This window comes from Dipodomys ordii, unplaced genomic scaffold, assembly GCF_000151885.1.
Source record: "Dipodomys ordii isolate 6190 unplaced genomic scaffold, Dord_2.0 Scaffold31, whole genome shotgun sequence".
NCBI lineage: Eukaryota > Metazoa > Chordata > Mammalia > Rodentia > Heteromyidae > Dipodomys > Dipodomys ordii.
The window spans coordinates 11159675-11180497 of record NW_012267247.1 but is presented as its reverse complement, the minus strand read 5'-3'; the positions used below and the strand labels follow the sequence as shown (position 1 = coordinate 11180497).

At 38.4% G+C, this 20823-nt stretch overlaps 1 protein-coding gene across 4 annotated transcripts in view; it reads right to left on the bottom strand.

Moving 5' to 3' along the window:
• Positions 1-20823, bottom strand: part of Specc1 (sperm antigen with calponin homology and coiled-coil domains 1) — a 229565-nt gene that overhangs the window by 98298 nt on the left and 110444 nt on the right. The gene's annotated exons all lie outside the window — the stretch shown is intronic.

Genomic DNA, 20823 nt, shown 5'->3' with positions numbered 1-20823 from the left:
CCAGCAAGAAAACCAAATTCTTTTTTTTTATTGTGAAAATACTGTACAGAGGGCTACAATTACATGGGCAAGATAATGAGTACATTTCTTATCAAGCATTGTAGCCTCCTCCTTTGTTTCCCCTTCCCATCCCCCCCGCCCGGAAAACCAAATTCTTAATGACATCACTGAGTTGTGAAAGCAAAACAATTTAGAGGATGGACTGTTGCCAATACATATACTTTCTCTTTTTTTTTTTACATATACTTTCTATAAGTCATCCTGAACTGAGTTTTCTGAACTTACAATTTAATGCATCTGCACTGATAATGTTGGCAACTGAAGAACAGCCTTTTGACAAAATATGTTTTATAGAGAAATTTGCATTTCTCTATAAAAACTTATAGAAAACATTGTTAATATGTTTTGACTAGGAATATAACTTTGAGAAATCAGAAGAAGGTAATGTGCCACACACCAACCATCTATCTAGTCAGGAGGTGGAAGTCGGATGATTGAAATCCGAGGCTACCAAAAGCATAATACCTCAAGAGGAAACTAAAGCAAAAAGAATATGGGGGGTGGGTAAGGATAGAGTTCAAGCTGTAGAATGCTTGCCAAGAAGGCATGAAGCCTTGAGTTCAAATCCCAGTACCAACAACAACCACAAAATGAAATTGGAAGGTTGAGGATGTAGCTTTGGGTAAAGTGCTTGCCTACTGTTCGTTTGCAAAATGCCTTGAGTTTGATCCCAAACATCACAAGAATAACAACAACAAGAAATCAGAAGACAAGAATCATACTGAAGAGAAACAGATCAGATCCAATGATGTATCACTTTTAACATCGATAGAAATGATGTATTCATTTGTATTATGAGAAAAAAAGAATGAGTACAGATAACTATGCATCAATTGTAAAGGTTAGAATGATTTAAATGACAAGGAAATGAAACAGAATTTAGATTACTTATAACAGGAAATATAAGTTGTAAGGGGGAAAAAAACCAGATACCCGTCTCCCTTATGTTCCAACACTGAAGCCCACCCTGAAGATTATGGGAAAAGGAAAACTCTGGATTTATTTCACAAACACAAAAACCTCTGGAAGAGTCAAGGCTGACTGATTGCAGCAATATAGGGTTGGTGGGAGGACTCTCTGATAACAAAGGATCCTAGAAGTAGTTACCTAGTTGTAGCTCTCTACACTATAGAAAATGGACGTAGGAGGATGGATGCTGAGACTGAAGCAGCCTGGTGCTAATGGCAGGAGTCAGTAGAAAGGCAGGCAATCGGGGAACTGTGCCTATACAACTTGCAGATGGCAGGATAAGCTTATAAACTAAAACCTGCCTGACAACAAAACAGGGGCAGGGGGCTACAAAAGAATGAAGAAGCCAGGTATCAGTAGCTAACCTCTGTAATCCTAGCTACTAAAGGAGGCTGATTCGAAGCTAGCCAGGACAGGAAAATTTATGACATTCTTTTTTTTTTTTTTCTTGATCAGTTTTGGATCTTGAATTCTGGGCCTGGGTGCTGTCCCTGAGCTCTTCAGTTCAAGGCTATAGTTATCAAGCCACTTCTGGCTTTTACTGTTTATGTGGTATTGAGGAATCAAACCCAGGGCTTCATGCATGCAAGGGAAACACTCTACCACTGAGCCACCTTCCCAGACCTCATGACATTCTTATCTCCAATAAACTACTCAGAAAAAGCCAGAAGTGGCTCAAGTGCTAGAACACTGCCTTGAGCAAAAGAAGTTCATGGACAGTAGCCCTGAGTTCAGGCCCCATGAACAGCAGCAGAAGAAGAAAAGAAGAACGATAAAGTAGGAAGGACAAAAGAATGATGAAATAAAGATGGGGCTCTAAATCTCTTTTTTCCCTTTTTCTTTCTTTCTTTCTTTTCTTTTCTTTTTTTTTTTTTTGTCAGTCGTGGGGCTTGAATTCAGGACCTGGGCACTGTCCCTGAGCTTTTTCATTCAAGGCTATCACTCTATCATTTTGAGCCACAGTGCTACTTCCAGTTCTCTGGTGGTTAACTAAGATAAGAGTCTCGTGGACTTTCCTGCCCAGGCTGGCACTGGATTAGTAGCTAAACTTCCTGAGTAGCTAGGATTAGGATGGGAGCCACTGGCACCCAGTGGGGCTTTACATCTTTGGTGTCAAGGACTTACAGGGAAATAGAAAGGAGACCTACAGATCAGAAAGCCTTCTTCAAGGATTTATATCCTCCCTATTTAACCCAAGATCAATCTCTGCAACAAGGAAGATGGTGCAAGTTGGCTGAGGTGGGGCGAAAGGTCTGTCTTCCTGTGGCATAGACTATGCCATGTACTCTCTTTCTCTGCCATATTTCTTCTCTAATAAACTTTCCTATCACCTTTACTATGTTCACATCTTGTTGGAATTCTCTTGCCAAAGGCAAGGACTGAAGTCAACTTAGATTCCCTAAATTTCTAGTAATATCATTTAGTGTACTAGCCAGGAAGTTAAGGATTAAGTATCTTTTTCTGATACTTAATTCATCAAAAGGTAATACTAGGATTCACAACCTAGCCAGGCTTAGTTGCACCAAACCCACTGTAAAGTCTGTTGGGAGCCAGGAGCAGCTACTAATCCAAAAATCTGACTCTGAGCTATGAGGAGGAGCAAAGATACCCCCTGCTACACATCTACCACTAAGTCCTTTGGAAATTTTGGCATAATAAGGACTAAACTGTCATTATTAACATGTAGAAACTGTGGTTATTAAATTTGCTTTTTCAATGAATACTGTAGATGTTTACAACATTTGGGCATTTAGATGCTTTAGTTGCATCATATTAAATTACTCAATGGAGAAAGGATGTAATTATTCTTACAAAATGAAGATAAAGACCATTAAACAATAAAACATTTTCTTAATGCCAATTCTTTAGAATGAAGTCATCTTGGCAAAGGCCACAATAAAACCTAGGAGATAACAGACATTTCATCATAACTATCATCCAACAGGAAAACTTGTGGGTCTATCATTAAATTAAGGATTCTCTTCCTTCCTTCTTCCTTTCCATGTACTTCTTCACTCTCTCTCTCTCTCTCTCTACAGTCATTTATTAGATTGGGATGGAAGAAGTCAAATAGAAATTCTACATTATCTCTCTCTCTCCTTCTCCCTCTTTTCTCCCTCTCCCTCTCTCCCTCCCTCTCCTTTCCTCCCTCTTTTTCTCCCTCCCTCTTTCCCTCCCTCCCCACCATCCCCCACTCTTCTTCCAGTCCTCAGAAAGGAACATATAATTGAAAAAGAAACATAGTATTGAGAATAGTTGAGTATTAATGCTGGTGGTAGGAATTTTACTGTTGTGTTGGTTTTTTTTTTACAGTTACACTTATGCAATAAATTTAAAAACAGGAAGTGCCTAAAGACATAAAATATACTACTAATAAAGGAAGTACAAATCAAACCACAATGAGATCTTACTTACACTTGCCAGAATAGCAACCATAAAAACAATAAAAGGGGGGCTGGGAAGTTGGCTCAGTGGTAGAGTGCTTGCCTTGCATGCATGAGGCCCTGGGTTCAATTCCTCAGCACCACATAATCAGAAAAAAGCCGGAAGTGGCGCTGTAGCTCAAGTGGTAGGGCACTAGCCTTGAGCTGAAGAGCTGAGAGACAGTGCCCAGGCCCAGAGTTCAGCCCCCACAACCGACCAAAAAAAAAAAAAAACAATAAAAGGTAAGTGCTGGTAAGGATGTGTATACTTTGATAGGAATGTAAATTGTAATGGAGAAGAGTAAGGAGGTTCCTCAAAAAATAAAAAAAATACCCATATGAACTCAGCAATCTCACTTAGAGCATGCATATAAAGGAAATGAAGTCAGTATGTTCAAGAAACATCTCTACTCCCATTTTCATTCCAGCAGCACTATTCAAACAGCCAAAAGAAGGAATCAACATGTCTATCCTAGCATGTATGTGTATGCATGTATACACATATACATGTTCTTACACAGTGTACATGTGTGTACACATATATAATGGAGTAATATTTGACCTTTAAAAAGATGAAATTCTGTCACTGGTGACAATATGGAGAAACCTGGAGGACATTATTAAATGAAATAAGCCAGGCAAATACTGCATGTAGTTACTTGGATATGGAATCTAGTAAAATTTAAGTCACAGAAGCAGAAAGTAAAATGTAGTTATCAGGGGATGAGTCTGGGGGAAAGTTAAAGAAATGTGGGTCAAAGACATAAAATATAAAATTTCAGTAAGATATTAGGAATAATATCAAGAGATCTTTTGTACGTTATGAAGACTATTGTTAACAGCAATGTATGAAGTTCTTCAAAATTACTAAGAGTAGCTAGGTGCTAGTGGCTCACACCTGTAATCCTAGCTACTTAGGAGTCTGAGATCTGAGGATCAAGGTTTGAAACCAGCCTGGGCAAGAAAGTCTATGAGACTCCCCAATAAATTACCCCCAAAAGATGGGAGTTCTGACTCAAGTGGTAAAGCTCTAACCTTGAGCAAAAGAAGCTCATGGACCCAGGCCCTAAGTCCAAGCCCCAGGACTAGCACCAAAAAAAAAATTTTAATTACTAAGGGTAGACTAAATATTCTTTTTTTTTTTTTTTGGTCCAGTTGTGGGGCCTGAACTCTGGGCCTAAGCGCTGTCCCTCAGCTCTTCAGCTCAAGGCTAGCACTCTACCACTTGAGCCACAGCGCCACTTCCGGCTTTTTTCTTTTTGCTTATGTGGTGCTGAGGAATCGAACCCAGGGCCTCAGGCATGCAAGGCAAGCGCTCTACCACTGAGCCACCTTTCCAGCCCCTAGACTAAGTATTCTTACAACACACAAAAAAGGGAGTAATGTATGTGTGTTAAAAAGCTCAATGTAGCATTCCAAAGTAAAAACACATTACAAACATATTAGACATGATAAATATATAGAATTTTAATTGGACAATTAAAATAAACTTGCTGTGGGTACAGTGGGTTTACACCTGTAACTATAGCTGTTAGGATCCTGGTGAAGAAGGATTGCAGTCTCAGGCAACCTGGGCAAAAAGTACATCAGACCCTGTTTCAACCAACAAAAAGCTGTGTATGTATGATACATGCCTGTCATTCCAGCTATGCAGAAACATAAATAGCAAGACTGTAGTCCAGTCTGGCTCAGGCATAGATGTAAGACTGTATTTGAAAAATAATTAAAGCAAAAGAGCTGGGTGGGAGGTGTTTACAGCTCAAGTGGTAGAGCACCTGCCTAGCAGAAGTCCTCAAGTTGAAAATCCTAGTATCACACACACACACACAAAACCCAGTATCTAAAAAATTAAAAACAAGCTGAGGTTGGTTGCTCTTATCTACAATCACAGCTCTCAGAAGGCTGAGGCAGGAGGATCAAGAGTTTGGACAAAAAAAAAAAAGAGTTTAAGGCCAGCCTGAGCTATATAGTAAGATCATGTCTCAACAAAAACAAAAATAAGCTGGGCACCAGTGCCTCATGCCTATAATCCTAGCTACTCAGGAGGCTGAGAGCTGAGGATCATGGTTCAAAGCTAGCCCGGGTAGAAAAGTCTGTGAGACTCATATCTCCAATAAACCACTAGAAAACCAGAAGTGGCACTGTGGCTCAAGCAGTAGAATGCTCGCCTTGAGCTGAAGAGCTAAGGGATAGCACCCAAGACAGAGTTCAAGCTCCACAACTGATGAAAAATAAAGAAAGAAAAAAATAAACTCAAAACAAGAAGAAAAAAACCCTATCATAGCAACATGCAGAGAGATAAGAAAATGGAAAAAAATATATTCTTTAAAGAATAAAAAGTGTATTTAAGCTGGGCACTGGTGGCACACACCTGAAGGCTGAGATCTGAAAATCATGGTTTGAAACCAACCAGAGCAAGAAAGTCCAAGAGACTCTTAGCTCCATCCAATTAACCAGCAAAAAAAGGAAGAAATAAAAAAATAATCCCAGAAGTAGAGATGTGTCTCAAGTGGTAGAGCCCCAGCCTTGAGCAAAAATGCTTAAAAAAAAAAAAAAACAAAACCTTACTGCAGCCCTGAGTTCAAACTCCGGTACACATACACATAAAACAGTACATTTAAAATAGGAATTGCAGGGTTGGGGATGTAGCTCAGTTATATAGCATATGCTTAGCCCGTGGGAGATCCTGAGTTTGATCTCCAGTACTGTAAAAGAGAAACAGACAGAGGAGAGATGAGGATAAAGGAAAGGAATCAATGTGGAGATCATTTAAACTATGTACCAGGTAACTAAGTCCTATAACAAGTGATGATTCTTATGACCTGGAAATAAAGTATTTTAGTGGTTTGTTTTTTAACCCTCATATGTATCAAAGAATATACCATTGGGGTGTTCTTGGTATTTCTCTATAAAGTGACCAGATGAGGGAAATGATGACATTTTAAAATAAGTTAATAATTTTTCCTTGAATTAGCCAATGATAATTTCATGTAATAACTGATCTACATGAAAGATAGGAGGGAGATATAAATGAAAGTTCATCATCTTCACACCCACAAAGTGGATGCTTTGCTTTCTCCACAGAAAAAGAATTCACTAATTTAGTTTCCAAGAACCTTACCTACTTGGATTTCATCTGACTATAACTCTTCCTTTTCTCAAAGAGTTCCAATAATTTCTATATTTTCCAAGTCTAATTTCCCCCTTTTTCTTCAACCTTCTCAGCTCTTCTGTGGCCACTAAGTTTCTGGACTTTATTCTTTTCTTCATTCCTTTTCTTCTTGCCAAACAATGGTGCCCATCATTCTGGTCCTGCTATTCTAAGAAACTTCAAATCACACTGAAAACTCCTTTCTCTTTCCTTTTGCAAATAACCAGTTGGCCAGTAAACCTCATTAGCATCTTTGGAAATGTTCCTGTATTGTTCATTATTCTTTTGTTTTGGTCTGAATCTATTCCAGGTCCTCAGGATATTCTGTATAAATTTATGAACCCACTTTCTCCCAGGTCTTCCTGAACCCAGCCTTTCCCACCCTTGGAACACACTTTAATAAGGTCACTTTAACACCTTATCCATGCTTCTTCATCATCTGTGGTTTTTCCCCTAGGCTGTATCAACCTCAGACTTCTGATGGCTTCCAAGAAGGTTCAGCGTGTAATCTTGTCCTAGTCAATGTGTCTAACTTTGTGCATCTTTGCTTTCCTTGGCTCTTAACACACGCTGTTCATTACAGTCAGTATCCTGAACATCCCCAACAGCCTGTGACCTGAGAAATTCCTTTTCCACTGGATGCTTCTGAATGGCATTTAAACATGCTTAATTTTCTCTAGTTTTTTTTTTTTTTTTTAAGTCTGGTGCATGTCTGCCAGAGGAGTTTGCAGCTGTCAGGGAGAGGCTGATAGACACAATTTAGGTCTCTATCATGGATGGCATCAGTCCCTGGTCTATTTACATCAGACTGATGATGGCTTAAGTAGTCAGCATATTCCTGGTTTTGGTCTGAATTTGAGTTATTTCTTCCCCACTTCTTCCCCTCTCCATGACAAACCATAATGTTAGTGAAAATTAAAGACAGATGCAGGTGATTGCCTGGTAAGAGTATTAGGAAAAAGATATCTCTTCCAAGAAGAACTGAATTAAAATTGGAACCATACCAAAGGGAAGGCAAAACCTCTCTTACAACTAAAAAAGATGCATACTCTTAGCTACATAGAGAAGAAAAGGAAAGATAACAGGAAGTAAAGCTAGCTCCAAAAACAAGAACTGCCAAGCTTGAAGAGCTATTCCACCTAACAGCAAGGAAAACAAAGGAATGCAGACAGAACAGGAGGCTATGGATTGTACCATGAATGGAAGAATCAAGAACATTTTTAGATACCAGATTTTAAAAAGGTATGTTACGTAAAGATGAAGGTGCCTGTTACTTATCTCCAAACATACACAAAACTACAAAATAGAATGTACCAGTCAGAAATGGGTCACTAAAAACCAAACAAACAAATAAAAACAACAGGACTTTAAAGGGACTGAAGCAGTGGAGGGGAGCTGGCTCAATACTGAGACCAGTATATATAGCCAGGAAGACAGGCCAGTTTTTGATGCTTACTATTTGGAAATCTCACAGAAAATCTGCTCTGTCTCCATGCTGTTGAGACCACAAAGTTAAAAATGTACTATATAATGAGGGAAAGACTCTTCAAACGTGTCCAGAAATGAGTTAACACTGGAAACTTTTCTTAGAGTTTAAGAATAAGAATTTGGGTCAGAGACTTAAAGCTGGAAGAGCATATCTCTTCAAGAAGGAAAACATGTAAAATCCCAGAAAACACTCTAAACTGGAAGAAGTGTTGATTACAAAAATTAAATTATGAGAACAATAACAATCAAAGATGTAGCATTTAGGCAGAAATTCATGGACTCTGTAACAGAACAATACGAAGTATATCTACTAAAGGAAGAGCCAGACATAAAAGCATGATACTACCTCAAAACAACCATTGTAAAAAGGGACTAGAGGGCCATGTGCCAGTGGCTCATGGCTATAATTCTAACTACTGAGAAGGCTGAGATCTGAGAATCTCAGTTTGAAGCCAGCCTGGATAGACAAATTCCTGAGACTCTTATCTATTGTTAACCAGCCAAAAGAACTAGAGGCATGATTCAAGTTGTAGAGTACCAACTGTGAGCAAAAAAGCTCATCAAGAGCACAGGCCCTGAGTTTAAGTCCCAGCACCACCTAAAAGTAGGAAAAGAAAGCTGAAGACATGGTTCAAATGGTGGAACCCTGCTTTACAAGCAAAAAGCCCCCTACTTCAATCCTTAGTACCATCAGAAGGAAAAAGAGGGAAAAAAATCTATCTGTGTTGAAGAATACAAGTTTCTAGAACTCAAGTCAAGTAAAATGAATGAAAAAAATTCATTTGGAGATTTGTGGTTATTAAGCTTCAGAAGACCAAAAATGTCTAACAGTTTGGTGAACAAGTACAAACTGAAAATCAGATTGGCTGTCATCATTCATTAGTAACACTAAATTCCAGGAGACAACAAATCAAATGCCTTCAAAGTTTAGAGGAAATAAATGATTTTCAACATGGAACTTCAACCACAGAATTTTAAAAAATACATTATAAAGTGGCAAAGCTGAGAAAATTAAACTTAAACTGCCAGTACCTCTTCTAACTTAGTTGTTTGAGGGTGTGTGCTCCAGAAAACAAGGAAGTAAATCAATGAGGAAGAAGGCAAGAGACCCAGGAAGTAGCAGCACCAGCACAGAAAGAAGTATGGAAAACATGCCTAGATTGGGAGGACAAAATGCCACAAAAGGGAAGTTTCTTTGGCAGAATATCTGACTGGGTAAAAAGTATGAAAAAATAGGATATGATAAAAATAGCAAAAACTCAACAAAGTTCATAAATTCAAGGAACTACATAACACACCTAACAAAACTGTAACATGATTTCACTCTGCAGGTAAGAACATATATGAAGTCACAGTGAAATCAGTACTACTGAAATTGGCCTATATATAAAGCAAGCATAACTATTTTCTAGAACAACTGAATATTATCATCCTTGAAGGTAAGAAAAATTAAAAAGCACAGGAGAAAAACCGAAAGACAGAAAACAAGGAGGAGAGAACTGGCAGAGAGTAACAATAATATCCACCCTTACGTTACAAATTAAGAGCTAAAGATACTACATATAGTTATCAAAACAAGAAATACAAGCTGGGTGCTGGTGGCTCACATCTGTAATCCTAGCTCCTCAGGAGACTGAAATATAAGGATTGTGGCTCAAAGCCAGCCTGGGCAAGAAAGTCCATGAGAGTCTTATGTTCAATTAACCAAAGAAAACCAGAAGTGGCCCTGTGCTCAAAGTGGTAGAGGACTAGCCTTGAGCAAAAGAGCTCAGGAACAGCACCCAAGTTCAAACCCCAGGACCAACAACAAAAAAAACCCCAAGATATATATATATATATATATATATATATATATTTATATGTATATATATATAATATGACATATATTATTAAAATAAAAGTGCTAACCAAAAAGGAAACTAAAAACAGTGATATCATGACACAGGGTAAAGGTATAAGGTTAAGGGTTAAATTCTCTTCAATCACAACAAGAGTCAACAAAATGTATATATTCAAAAAGTTACGCTGGGTACCCAGTGGCTCACACCTGTAATCTTAGATACTTAGGAGGATGTGATCTAAGGATCAAGGTTTGAAATTAGCCCAGGCAGGAAAAGTCTATGAAACTCTTATCTTCAATTAGCCAGCAAAAATTCAAGAATAGAGATGTGGCTTCAAGTGGTAGAGTACCAGCCTTGCATGCAAAGACTAAAGGAGAGTATGTGGCACTAAGTTTGAGATTAAATACTGAAACAAAAGAAAAAAAGTAACAATTGCAGTGTAAGAAAATGAGAAGACAAACCACTGACTGGAAAAGAATATTTGCAAATGACATATCTAATATAGAACTATTATCCAATACATACAAAGAACTCTTAAACTCAACAATGAGGAGATGAAGACGTGACTCAAATGGTAGGGTTAGGGTGCATGCCTAGCAAACACAAGGCCCTGAGTTCTAAACTCAGTACTACTAACAATAAGAAAAAAATAAAAACCTCAACTATGAGAAAACAAACAGCATGATTAAAAATGAATAATACATGATAACAGATAGCCAGATAAGCATATAAAAAAACTGTCCCATATCACATGCTATTAGGGGATTGACAATTAAAAACATGAAGTATCACTATTCATCAATGCAATATCCATCCAAATCCCAATGTCATTATTCACAGAGATAGAGAAAATAATCCAAAAATCCACATGGGATCAGAAAGATTCCATATAGTTGAAGAAATTTAAGGCAATAAAAGCTATTCTGGAGATATCACAATTCCAGATCTTCAAACTTTACTACAGAGCTGTAAACAAAAACAGCTTATTACTGGCATAAAAATAGGCCTGAAGAACAATGAAATAGACTAGAAGGCCAAGAAATAAACTCTTATAGTTATCTGCTATTTGACAAGGAAAACAAAAACACGTTTGAAAAAAGATAACCTTTTCAATAATTGGTGTTGGGAAAACTGGATGTCCATATGCAGAAAACTAAAATTGGATCTGTTTGTCACATTGCATCAATATCAACTCAACATGGATCAAAGATCTCAATGTAAGATCTGAAACTTGGAAACTACTACAAGATGGAATAGGAGAAACATTAGAACTTAGTGGCACAAGCAGGAACTTTCTGAATATAGTCTCAGGGGCACATCAAACAGGAGAGAGCTTTGACAAATGGGATTACATCAAACTAAAAAGTTTTTACACAGCAAAGGACACAGTTACTAAACTAAAAAGACAGCCAAGAGCTGGAGGCTTATAGCTGAAATCCTAGCTACACAACGGTTGAGATCTGAGGATTGAGGTTCGAAGCCAGCCAAGCCAGGAAAGTCTGTGAGACTGTTATGTCCAGTCAACTACCAAAAAGCCAGAAGTGGAGCTATGGCTCAAGTAGTAGAGCACTACCCTGGAGCAAAAAAGCTCAAGGAAAGCACACAGGTGCTGAGTTCATGCCCCAGGACTGGCACAAACATACACAGGGTTGGTTCTGTAGCTTATATCATGCAGGGAGCAATGGTAGAGCAAAACTATTTACCCCCATGGCTAGAAATCAAGGGAAAGGAAGAGAGCAAGGTAGAACCTATAAGTACATGTTAATAAGTGAAAGGAGTCATTTGGAGAATGACATTTTGGAGATGGAAACCCCCACCTCAGAGGGAGGGAAGGATGACTAGGCAGAGAACAGAGCAATTTTAGGTAGTGAGCATATTCTGTATATACAATGGAGGATGCACATCATTCTTCATTTGACCAATACTATGGAATCTAGGTGATAATAATGTCAATGTGGGTGCATGACTACAATAAATACACCAGAATGGTGAAGACTATTGATAATAAGGAGATGTGTGTGTTTAGGGGTAGGAAGAACAAGGGAACACTATTTTTTGCTGTTGACCTAAAAATATAAAGCATACACATGTGGTGTATGCCTATAATCCCAACCCTCAAGAACTGAGGCATGAGGATCATGATTTTGCTGCTACATAGCAACAAATTCTAGGGTAGCATGGAATTAAGATTCTGTCTCAAGAGCCAGAACCCCTGTTCCCTTTCCCAAACTAAAAGCAACAAAAAACAATAAACATCACAGGAAGGATAGAGCAGCCGTAGTCTTGGTTTCCACAAGCTCCTTGCACTGGTTCTTTTAGAGTGTGGTGGGTAGGGGGTGCATGCATGCATGCGTGTGTGCCAGTCCTTGGGGTCTGAACTCAGGACACTGTCCCTAAGCTTTTGTGCTCAAGGCTAATACTCTATCACTAATACTCTATCACTTTGAGCCACAGCACCATTTCTGGCCTTTTAGTAGTTGAGTTTCCTGCCTGAGCTAGCTTTGGATTTCTATCCTAAGATCTCAGCCTCCTAAGGAGCTAGGATTACAGGCATGACCCACCAACACCCAGCTGCCCCTGGTTCATTTTTGTGACCTATGCATATACTATCATAATAATGAAAATTAAGAAAAAGCCCTGTGAATGTCTATGAATCCAGGGTAGAACCAGGCAGTCAGCAGACTGTTGGATTTATAGGCAGCACTGATCCTTTGGACTTAGAACAAATGAGATAAAGATTGAGGCAATTGAGAAAGCAGGTGCTCTGCCATAAGGAACTAAGTTGTTATCATCATACCTTAGAGCCCCACCTTGACAATGAAGAAAGGAATTTTTCCATAACTGAACTGTGAAACAGTCTTCAGGAAGTCTCAATGCAGTGCTTTCTAGAGACTCCTACAATCACCTAGTAAAGTTCATAAATTCTCCTGGCAAATCAAACATAGTAAACACATGCACACACACACACAACAACAACAACACAAAAACACAAAAGGGTCCTGCAGTCTTGCACACTTTACTTCCTTTTGTTAGAAGAAAACCATAACGTCAACCTGTAGAGATCATTTTTGTAAAAGGATAAATGTTTGTATTTCTTTTTTTTTGAAGAATGCAAAATTTATTTTGCTCAGTCTACTGCCTCAGCAATTTGACTTAGAATTTAAAATGCTATAATTCTATGTTCTGCTCTTCCCATATATCCATGTTGTGCCACAGCCACTAAGAGCAACAGTGCACTATGAACAACACTGCAGAACAATGGGGATAATAAAGCTATGAACAAAAGACCCCTAATTCTCAGAAAGGGGCTCCAGGCTGAGGCAGACACAGTGCCGGCTCTGTGCTGGGTGACAGGCAAGCCACCAGAAGACACAAAGCCACAGTGGTTGTAAGAGAGAATGGTCTAGTGGGATAGCTTCCCACAGGCAGCCCACACAACAGGCTGCAGTTAGTCATCACTAGAAGCCAGAATGCAAAACAGCTCTGGAAGGGCAGTGGCTAATGTGCAAAAGTTTGAAGAGTGCAAATCAGGCAGGGACAACAAGTTTCCATTGAAACCGTAGTGGCTAGAGATCGCCTCAGAATTCACTTTGCAAAGTATTAGCCTCCTTGCACAATGTGTGGGCCAAGTGAAATCCTCATTGCCTAACTCAAGCTCTTGGCACCCCAAACAGAAATCTTCCAGTGCTGGAGGAAGATAAAGCCCCTGTCTCCAAGCAGCAAACACTAAGAATGAGATATTGCTGAGGGTAGTTGGGCTTTTGTGAATAAAAAGATCCGCCTTTCCTAGTGCTTGCCTTGCTTCCTGAAACAGAGGAAAAGCTCAACTTCAGGTTTATGAGGCTCAATGCAAGCTATAATCATGCAGTCTAGATAGTGGAACTGTATCATGACAATTTTACCCTTGGTTCATCTGTAACTTAATCTACTAGAGATCTCTAAGAAACTTCAGAGTTCTACCACTAAAGACATTAATTCTGAGAATTACAAGGCCTTGACCTACTGTATTCTACTAATTTTTATTAACATCGCTTTTAAAGTGTTTGTTTTTTAAACTACCCACAGGTTAAAACATACAAAGAAGTTTAAGAAATCATTTATATTCCCTACATTGGAATATTTACCATGTAGGAAAGGAACTCTATATTTGTGTTTTCCACCCAGGTAGTACTTTGGTGGTGGTTTTTGTTTGGGGAGGTACAAGGAATCAAACCTAGAATCTTGTGTATGCTAAGCAAGCATCCCTACCATTGAGTTAAATCTCCAACTTTAATTTCCAAACCATTTCACATAGATTCATTTAGGGTTCACAAAAATCAATTGGCAAAACAATTTTTTTGAGGCAAAGTCTTGTTAGGTTGCCCAGGCTGGCCTTAAATTCCTGGGTTCAAATGCTTCTTCTGTTTTAGTCTCCCAATTACTGTAACTATAGGCATGCCAAGCTTTTGGCAAAAGTATTACTACCACCATTTTACAGAAAAAGAAACTGAAGGTCTGAGAGGCCTCATGATTTTCCCAAGGATCACACAGTTTAAGCCAGGCTTCTGATATCTAAGGAAGTATAAAAAATTATTATTTCAGAACTAAAGAAACAAATCAATGTGGCCTAACTTTTCATACAAAGTATTAGCAGTAGTACCTAACTTGTGCTGCCATTTACTAAACTCATGTTCAGTCACCATGGGAAATTTTCGGCGATGAAACCCAGCCTTAGGACACTTCCAATGTCAAGCAGCTCACATAGTTGGACAATCCTTCTTTCTATGAAGCTGGACTCTGGTCTTCTTTAACATGGCACACACTGGTTCCAGTTCTGAAACAATCTGGAACCACAAAGAACAAATTGATTGTCTCTTCCACATGACATCTAAGTATCTGAAGGCAGCTTTGTTTCTTGTTGTTCTTCTACTCTTCACTCAAAGCATTCCTAATTCTCTCTGCCAGGCCTCACAGGACCTGGGATCCATTCACTGGATGAACTGCCTAGCAAGCTTTTGATTTACCAATGTCTCTCTGAAACACTACCCAGAATCTCAAAATGTTTCAGATGTGGTCTCAGTGAGTTAGAAATCTTTGATTTGCAACAGAAAAAAATCAGTCTTTGTAACAATACAAAGACAAGTTTGTGGTGGTTGCAAATCAAAATCTATCTAGTATCAGGCCAACGTGAGGTCTGTTTCAACTGAAAGATATCTTCAGGGTCAATTTGCTCTTGTCCTGTCTTCCTCCCCTGGTCACATTAATTAACATCTTGCTCCAGCAGCTCTAACACTCATGAAAAGTCTCATCAAATCTGGTGAGAAAAAGTTAATCATCTCCTGGACACCCCAACAAACATCTCTCCAAATATTATTCTGTCTGGACCAACCTTGACCTATTGAGGCCAAGGTTTCAGTACTGATCCACCCAAAGTGGGAAAACAGTGAGTTATCCCAGGGGAATTCTTGGAAGAAGAGGCAAATAGAAGCTGGGAGGCCAAACACAGTGTTCTAATGTGGCCTGACCAATGCTGTGTCAGTTCTCCAGCATAGTATACTAATATGGCAGATGACCATGCAGCCATTTTGCTGTTTGTTTTCAAGTGGCTCACCATATAGTAGACCCCTTTTATCCATGGTTCCAGGCACCCATACTCACCCTGTGGTCCACAAATATTAGTAGGAAAATACCAGAAATAAGTAATTCATCAGTTTTTAAAAGCTCACCATGAAATTTCCCACTATCTTCCTCTATCTTGTGCTGAATATGATATGCTATATAAGCTACCCTTAGTCTCTCTGCAAATGTGGACATGGAAGAAACAAGGTGCACTGGTACCCCCTTTCCTGTGGGACACAGTTCCAAGACTGTTAGTGGATGTTTGAAACCATAGATACTGAATACTACTTATGCTGTTGTTCCCATATACATACTTACATTCCTAAGATAGTTTAATTAATGAATTATGCACCATGATTAATATGTAAAAAAGAACAATTATGACAATATACTGTAATAGAAGTTGTAAATGTAATTTCTCTCTTTCAAACCCTTACTGTACATTCACATTCTTGTGAAGATGTAAGATGATACCACACCTACATATTGAGATAAAACAAGGTGAATGGTGCAGACACTGTGACACAGTGTAAGGTTGTTATTTGAATGTTACTTGAACGTGTGTTCAAGCACTTTGATACCTCTATATAGTCAATGCCAACTAAGTGACTTAAAAGAGGGTGGCTTACACAATATGAATAATTCACATTCCAAGTGGGCAGAGTAAGCTAATAGGAAATCTCATGGTGATAAATTTATAGCTTACAAACTGTTGATTTCTGGAATTTTCCAATTAATCATTTTTGGATCATGGATGAGTATGGGTGATTAGAGCCATGGAAGGCAAAACCACAGATTAAAGGAGAGTAGTGGGGCTGGGAAGCTGGCTCAGTGGTAGAGCCTTGCCTTGCATGCATGAGGCCCTGGGTTTGATTCCTCAGCACCACATAAGAAAAAAGAAAAAAGCCGGCAGTGGCGCTGTGGCTCAAGTGGTAGAGTGCTAGCCTTGAGCTGAAGAGCTGAGGGACAACGCCCAGGTCCAGAGTTCAGGCCCCACTACTGGACCCCCCCCCACCAAAAAAAAGGAGAGTAGTCTATGATAGCCAGTCAAAAACATACCACCTGAAAAGGCTTTAGACCCTAGCAAGCAATATTGACCAATTAAGAAGAAAAAGTACATGATCAGCTCGGTATATACTTAATATTCATAACACTTATAAGGAATGCTAACTGGGTCAAGAGAGGGACAGGACATCAAATTGTAGGACTATTGTGACTGTCACCCAGCCAGCATTTCTGGGTGCAATGGCAACGTGGATAAGGCTCTGTATAGGCTCTTCCAACAAGAGTGGAAGAGATCTGTACCTTCATTCAGTTACCATTGCTTGAGAACAAGTTTCCCCATAACTTTACAGCTTCACAGAACCATTTTATTTTCTCATGACTTTGTAGGTCAGGAATTTAGGGCAAGCTTGGCCAGGTTGTTCTCGCTTAAATGCTCTCAGGTGGTTGCGGCCTGATGTCCACTGGGCATGTAATAAGCTGGAGTTGTTACTGGGCTAGACATCATGGCTGGCTTGCTCAGATGGAGCACAACACACTGACCACTCCAGCACAATAATCTCACAGCAGCTGTACTTGTTACAAAATGGCTCATGACTGCAGGGACAAGTGCTCCTGCAGGCAAGGGGGAGCTGCCATGCCTTTCATAGCCTGTCTCAGCAGTCACTCTGAGTCACTTCTTTCCCATTTGGCCAGTTGAGGCCGTTATAGGCCTGTCCAGATTCTAGATGTACACCCTCAGCAGAAGTAGTGAGGTCACACTGAGAAGAGGAAGAGGGCTGGGAGAAAGAATCACAGCCATTTCTGGAAAATGTGATCTGTCATATCTCAGGAGGCTGGCAAGGCAGATTTTTATCTCACAAAGACATTCATTGAATGCCTCTATTTCCTAAAGTGATGTCTACATCACTAACTGTCCAGGCATGGAAACCAATGTATTCTAGTAAGAACTGGCCAATTGCAATGAGTAAGACTAAACAATGAAGACAGCTGTTAAGTCCCTGCCCTCCTAATCAGAGGAATCTGTATGTCTGTCTGCACTCTGTAGGGCTAGCTAGTCCCATTTCTTTACTCCAGTTCAAAAGAGGCAAAACCATGATTAAGAAATATTTTGTTGCTTCATCATCAAGCTCTAAAACTAATGGAAATATGTATAGTATTTTACCATTAAAAGAATAAAACGATGTATCCTCTACACTTTTCTTACTTTATTGAAAACTTCAAATTTGAAAACAAAACAAACTCCTTGTGTAAAATCCATACTGCAGCAAATACCTCACAAATATTAATTAAAACCCTATGCAGTTGGCACAAGCACATGCTTGCAGGAAGACTGAGACAGGAAGATCACTTTAGTCTAAGAGTTCAAGACCAGTCTGGGCTACAGTGAGAACTACCTCCCCGCAGTGTAAAAAAACAAAAACAAAAACAAGCAACCAACCAAAAAAACAAGAAAACCTGGGGAAACAAAGGAGGAGGCAACAATGCTTGGTAAGAAATGTACTCATTATCTTGCCTATGTAATTGTAACTCCTCTGTATGGTATTTTCACAAAAAAAAAAAAACAGAAAAAAATAAGACTCCCACTACCATTTCAACTATTTGTCGCAATTTTATACCATTATGCATTTGCACATTTATTTTATGGAGTCATAACACTATAATATATCTAGTTTATTTTCCCCTGTTAAAAAAAAAAAAAAACAAGAAAACCTATATAGTAGTTACTGAAGCACAATTGGGCCAGACAACTTGCTAAGTTTATTCAGCTTGGGAGTCAAACCAAACAATTCTAGGGGAAATTAGGCTCAAATCCAGGCTATTTAGGAGGGGATGGCATTTTATATTAAACCTACTTCATTATATCATTTATTCATTATCTGAGGTCTTAGTAACTAGAAGTAATTAAATACTTTTCACCTTATATTCTATAATTTTCTAGTTAAATTTATTCTTACCTCTCTTATGTACTTGTGAATTCTTTTTTTTTCTCATTTTACAGTGTTATCATTTACTACTAATACAGGAAGAGCCTCCCTGGTTCAAAAATCTGAAGTGAATTTGGACTAAGGATGCTCAACTGTCAAAGTCTACTTGTATGTTCTCAGATCGGAAATCTGAAACAATTCTGGTTCCAAGCATTTCAGAAAGGGCTATCCAATCTGTCTAAAAAAACAATTATTCTTTTAATATTTAACTTATACATAACCATTTACAAAAATCTTTTATCCTTAAGTAAAATTTGTTTTTTTCTTTTTCAAACTCTAAACAAAAAGCTTTATATACCAAAGCAACATTAAATAATAGTGGTAATACTTCAGGTTTTATATTTTCCTTTAGAATAATTTTGTATATTTATATTTTGAGAGAAAATAGTCTACTTTTTTCTAATGTATTTTCAAATATATTTCTATGGATTTAATTTTTTATTTCTTCTTATATATCAATAAATCCAAATTTGTTTTAATATCTTTTTCTTATTTGTTGTCTAGTTTCATTTTATGCTTTCTAGTTCTTTTCTGAAAATTATTATGAATATATTAGTTATATAATGAAGTTTATATTCCATAAGTCAGGTTATAAACACATCTTGATCAATGTTACCTCTTCCATCATCTCCCCACTTTTCCTCTACTGTCCTTACTCTCAAGTTCATTTTTTTACATAATAAACATTGAATGTTATTATTCCATTTACTCACCCTTCCTTTATCCATTTGTGTGCCTCTCCCATTATCATTCAACATTTCTGCTTCCTAGTTCATTACGTTAAATAATTCATTAGTTGTTCAGAAGTTACACCACTGGACACCTCCCTAAGTATACCATCCTTTAGTTAGTTTGTGTGTACATGCATACCCTGTAAATGTTATCATGTACATTTGTATGCTTTCCGTTTCATTCGTTTCACCTTTACCATTAATAATTTATTTATTTTTGTTTTTTCCTAATTTCATAAATGAAACACTATATTAATATATTTCTTTACTTATACTTATCAAAGCACCTGAAATTATATATTTTATATTCAGCAGATTTTGTTATACAACTGTGGTGTTTTTATTGCTAGATAGTTCCTGTTTGTCTTACTTTTGGTGCTTAATATAAGGGTGCTTTCAATCTAAAGTAGGTTTATTCATCATCTTTTTTAAACCACTAATTTCACTGGGTTAAGATGACATATTAGTACATATAAAGCCATAGTTTTATAATTTATTTTTGTTTTCTGTAGCATGACCCATCTCTCTAGACCTAACAAAGAATATGTATTCTTTACTCCATAAATTTATTGAAAATACTGTTTAAAAAAAATCTATGTTTATACTGTTTTGTTTGTTTCAGAGGTTGAAAACTGGCAGCCTGCAAGCTACAGATATGTTTTATTTGGCTGGAAAAATGTTTTAAAATGTATGAATCTCAATGCCTTCAGGCAAGGCATGCATTATCCAGTTCAGCATGTGGCTCCCTCATCCCTGCTGCCTTCTGCTCCCCCACTCACATATTCATGCTACCCATTGGCATCCACGTCTGCAATTTAGCTGACCTAACCTGTCAAATTAGAAAAGACATGTAATTAACAGCTCCTGGTAAAATACATTTTTTTCAAAATGTCCCAGTTCTTGTTCTGTGTATCTTGCTACACAAAGGTAAATGGCAGATATTTTTAGGGGTTTTATCCATACATAGTATCTAGAATCCCCACTGGCTTGTTCAATCTTTTGTTCTTTTTGGCTTTGATGTTAGTATTACTAATTTTGATTCATGATGGGTGAATTTAGTTTAAGACTATTTATTGTAGCATTGTTTATTTGGCTTTAGTCCTACCATTTCATTTTGTTTACTGTGGGTTAACTCAATCTTTTTTCCTCTTCTCACTTTTGTTGATTTGGTATTGCTTCTCTTTATTCCAGGCCTCTGCAGGACTCACTGTTCACCACTGCTTCCTTCATGTCTCTCTCCCTGCCCCCTCCCCTAATCATGGAGCTTGAACTCAGGGACTGTGCGCTGTCCCTGAGCTTTTCTGCTCAAGGCTAGCATTCTGCCACTTTGAGCCACAGCTCCACTTTCAGTTTTCTGGTGGTTAATTAGCGATAAGAGTCTCATAGACTTGCTGGGTGCTGGTGGCTCACGCCTGTAATCCTAGCTACTCAGGAGGCTGAGATCTGAGGATCGCGGTTCAAAGCCAGCCCGAGCAGGAGAGACCGTGAGACTCCTATCTCCAATAAACCACCAGAAAACCGGAAGTGGCGCTATAGCTCAAGTGGTAGAGCGCTTGCCTTGAGCTGAAGAGC